This window comes from Vombatus ursinus, unplaced genomic scaffold (genome assembly GCF_900497805.2).
Source record: "Vombatus ursinus unplaced genomic scaffold, bare-nosed wombat genome assembly UNPS02015255.1, whole genome shotgun sequence".
NCBI lineage: Eukaryota > Metazoa > Chordata > Mammalia > Diprotodontia > Vombatidae > Vombatus > Vombatus ursinus.
The window spans coordinates 16,863,246-16,868,248 of record NW_020955033.1 but is presented as its reverse complement, the minus strand read 5'-3'; the positions used below and the strand labels follow the sequence as shown (position 1 = coordinate 16,868,248).

Here is a 5,003-nt window from a genome sequence, read left to right as displayed (position 1 = left end):
CACAGACTAAGACCCAGCAAACCAGGAGCAGTTTTCAGGGAAACTTAATCAGTGGCAGCAGCAGCATTTTTCAGACCTCTCAGTCCACAAATGTCAAAAACAACTTAGAAGGTCAGCAGGAAAAGTCTAGGTGAGAATGGAGCACAGTCCAGAGAAGGCCATGCCAGCACAAACCCAGCCCCAGCAAACCAGAAGCAGACATTGGGAGACACTGAATCAGTAGTGGCAGTGTCTAATTCCAGATCTCTCAGCCCACGGACAGTAACAACTGGTCATAAGGAGATTATAGTGTTCTCTTTGCTGGAACTGAGGCAGGACTCTGTTGCTTTTGCATACTTGGACCCAGGTAGCAGTCCTGAGTAGCAGTCACATGGTGAGAAGAAGCACTAACACACCAGAGTTTGTGGCCATAGTGGAGCAGGGATCATTGCCGCAGTTCTAGGGCAGAAAAAAGAGCTTGTGGTCTCTCACAGACCGGAGCACAGGCCAAGAGAGTAGTTAACCTGTCTCCTTAGATCGTACCACCCTGGAAGAACTGAAAACTTACAGGTCCCTAGTGGTATCTATGAAAACAGCTGCACAAAACCTCTAAATCTTGAGACAGTGCACCCTCCATCCTAAAAGCAGAGTCCTACTTTAACAAAGAGTTAAAAGTCAAATAATAGGCTAGGAATATGAGCAAAGAACAAAAAATTTTCTGACCATAGAAAATTACAAGGAAGATCAAAACACACTCAGAAAAAGATAACAAAGTCAAAAATCCTACATCCAAAGCCTGCAAGAAAAATATGAATTGACATCAGGCCATGACATAGATCAAAAAGGATTTTGAAAATCAAGTAAGAGAAGTAGAGGAAAAATTGGGGAGAGAAATGAGAGTGATGCAAGAAAATCATGAAAAGTGAGTCAACAGCTTAATAAAGGAGGCAAAAAAAATAATGAAGAAAATAACACCTTAAAAACAGACTAAGGCAAATGGTAAAAGAGGTTCAAAAAGTTAATCAGGAGAAGAATGCCTTAAAAGGCAGAATTAACCATATGGGAAAAAAAGCATGAAAATTCACTGAAGAAAAAAAAAACCTCCTTAAAAAGTAGAATTGGCTAAATGGAAAAGGAAATATAAAAACTCACTGAAGAAAACACTTCCTTAAAATTAGAATTCAGCAAATGGAAGCAAATCACCTCATGAGAAATCACGAAACAATAAAATAAAACCAAAAGAATGGAAAAAAAAAACAGAAGACAATGTGAAATGTCTCATTAGATAAACAATAGACCTGGAAGAATAGATCCAGAAGAAATAATTTAAAAATTGCTGGACAAATGAAAGCCATGATCAAAAATGAACCTACATGTCATCTTTCAAGAAACTAACAAGGAAAACTGCCCTGATATTCTAGAACCAGAAGGCAAAATAGAAATTGAAAGAATCCACTGATCACCCCCTGAAAGAGATCCCAAAATAAAAACATCCAAGAATATCATAGCCAAATTCTAGACCTCCTAGATCAAGGAGAGAATACAGAAATGTACAGGAAGAAACAATTGGAGCCACAATCATGACAACACAAGATCTAGAAACTTCTACATTAAAGAATCAGAGGGCTTGGAATATGCTATTCTGGAGGGCAAAGGAGCTAGGATTACAATCATGAATCACCTACCCAGCAAAACTGAGTATAATCCTTCAGGGGAAGAGGTTGACAATCAGTGAAATAGAGGATTTTCAAGAATTCTTTTTTTTTTTTTAATGAAGTTACATGTTTAGTTGAGAAGACAAAGAAGATGGGAGTTTGTCATATTACTGATAACATTTGAAGTAATCATCAAAGTTTAAATCTTAAAAATATATCTGGTCCTTAATACTACTACAAAATTTAAAAGACTAAACCCCTTAATGTCAGAATTTGGTAAGTTACCAAAAAGCACTACAAAAGATATTAACACTAATGTCATTGAATTAGCTTTACCTACCAAAACTTTATAATGGTCACAAAGAGATATCTTCTCATTGATTACACTTTAGAAATATTCTGTCTTTAAATAATATTGGTTAAGTCATTTGCAGAGAAGGTAAGGATATACTTCACAGTCTATCAAACCTTCAGGTCACTGATGTCATTTTGTCTCTCATAATCCATAACCATCATTTTGAAATGAGACAATTTGCTTTTCAGCAGCTTGCAATATTTCTTCTTATTTTTATAATCTGCAGGTGCTTTCATTTCCTTTAGTCAATTATATTTTTCACCAGCATCCATGTATTCCTCATTTTCTTCTAGATAGCCATCTAGTTTTTCATCCAGGCATGAGAGCTCTTTGTTGATATCATCATTTTCTACTTGTAAGCTTTTATAGTCCTGTAGGTCAATGTCAAAGTTTTTTTTTTTCTTATAAAATTGTCTCTGCTTGTCTGACATTATTGGTGGGTACTCCCTGTCCCAGTCCTCATCCAGTTCTTCACACATAGTGGTATAATCGTTTTAAAAGGGTCTTGGTAAGCTCTTTTTGATGAACTTCCTTTTCCATGAAGTTTTTTTGTAGATACTGTTAAGTTGCCATTGCTATTGTACCAAGATTGCCTGAAATCATCCACAGGTGAAGTCACTGGAAGCACCTTTACCACTTCTGGTGTAGGAGTTGATTTATGTGAATATCACATGAAGAAAACACCTTAAAAACAGACTAGGTCAAATGATAAAAGAGGCCCTCAAAGTAAACAAGGAGAAGAATGCCTTAAAAAGCCGAATTTACCAAATGGAAAAAAGAGGCACAAAAATTCACTAAAGAAAAAAAAAAAGCTCCTTAAAAAGTAGAATTGGCCAAATGGAAAAGGAGGTATAAAAACTCACTGAAGAAAATACTTCCTTAAAAATTAGAATTTAGCAAATGGAAGCAAATCACTTTATGAGAAATCAAGAAACAATAAAACAAACCCAAAGAATGAAAATGGATATGGTCATCTGTCATTCATTCTGCCATAAAAGGAATATGCCACAGAACTCTCAATTCTATGCACATAGTGAGATGGAACTGGGAGTACTTCTTGTGTATCTACAGACACATCCTTTGCCCATTCTCCTACGTTAGGAGGCTGCTTTTCATAGACACTTTCTTTGTCCAAAAATATCATAGCTGTCCATCTTACTTAGGATTCACATAGCAAAGAATATCACTAAAGCAAAAGCTGCAATAACCAGAAACCCTAGCACAAAAGCAAGGGCCTCTTGGGGATCCACCACAAAGAAGTGGCAAAGGTATTGATCCACATAGAGTCTAGTTGTTGTAGGTGCATAATACTGGTTGCAGAGAGCATATATCTGAGCTGAGTACATTGACCCACAAGTTTATGCTGTTGAATTGATTCCCATTAGGTAGATGATGGTACCAATGTATATCAGAATGCCTTTTTAAAACGATTACCACTAAGAAATATGTTCTTGATCTAGATATTCCTGATATAATAACACTGATCACAAATATTACCAATGAAGGAATGAAAGAAAACATCATCATGACCAGTAAGAAGCCTTTTGCAGCCTTTGGGTCAGCATAAGTTCCTCTGTAGCTGTAGCCATAGCCATAGTTCCTACAAAAACCTTAAAAGCCACTTCATAATGGTAGTTGTCTAGACTGCTTCCCAGCAAGGGGCTTCCATAGCCATGTCTCAGGCAAGTGTGGAAGGGACACAGACAAAGAGGGCAATACATATCACAATAATCATCTCTGACAAAATACTCATCACACTTGGAAGGAAAGTCCACTTTTAGAAATGAAGTATTTCATCCTTTGGGTAATAAGAATAGATTGCCTGAGAAAGCATTGGTCAAAAAATGCATCTCTCCATTGTATAAGTCATTGCTTGGTACATAATGAGATTGTTTGAATTAATCTGGTCTATATGAAGAAGAAGGACATTTTATGTGGTCTATATGACATTGTTGATATCAGCACTCTAGGGAATTTCAAAATGAAGAATTTCTCTTACCCTTCTCCCAGATAAGAATAACAACCTAACTCCAGCTCTCCCTGGATCCTCTTCACAAAAGCAGGTGGCAGGAGAATGTGCTTTGCTGCGGTCACTGCCTCCTCCCCTCTCTACACACCCAGCCCCCAGGAATGCTGATCATCACTTTATAAACTAGGGTTTCCCTGGGCAATAGCTCAGCCACCTCCTTTCCTCCATAGCACAGTTTCCACATGATACCCAGTCTTCTCCAGGCAGTGGAACAGGAGGCTCCAGGGACCTTCAATGCTAATATTGCAAAACGAAGAAGGAAGGGAAGAAAAGGGAAGTGGAGAGGGCAGGAAAAAGCAGGTGTGGTGCCATTGCCTTTAGTGGCCCATTCAATTTCCAGCATTTTTTATACAAAACTAGAGCTGAATAGAAAATTTGATTTTCAAATACAAGACTCAAGAGAAACATAAAAAGGTAAAGAGGAAAGGGACATAACAAGGTTAAACTGTTTACATTTCTACATGGGAAGATGAACTGATGCAAAATGAAATGAGTAGAACTAGGAGAACATTACATACAGTAACAGCAATATTGTAAGATGTGAATGACTTAGCTCTTCTCAGCAATACAATGATCCAAGACAACTCTGAAGGATTTTTCATAAGAAAAAAAATGTTATCCATTCCCAGAAAAAAAAAATGATGGTGTCTGAATACAGAATGAAGCATGCATTTTTTTAACCTTATTTTTCTTGAGTTTTTTTTTTGTCTATGTTTTCTTTCACAATATAACTATTATGGAAATGTTCCACATGACTACCCATATGTAACCTATATTGAATTGCTTACCTTCACAATGGGGATGGGGGGTAGGGAGGAAGGGAGAGAGTTTGGAACTCAGAGTTTGAAAAGCAAATACTAAAAATTGTTTTAACATGTGACATGTAAATAAATACTAAATTAGAATTTTAAATAAATAAATTTTTGAAAAGAGAAATTAGAGACAGAGAGAGAGAGGGAGAGAGAGAGAGAGAGAGAGAGAGAGA

At 36.9% G+C, this 5,003-nt stretch overlaps 1 pseudogene; it reads right to left on the bottom strand.

The window, feature by feature from the left end:
* Positions 1-2,096: 2,096 nt before the first annotated feature.
* Positions 2,097-4,361, bottom strand: LOC114031753 (annotated as a pseudogene).
* Positions 4,362-5,003: the final 642 nt, after the last annotated feature.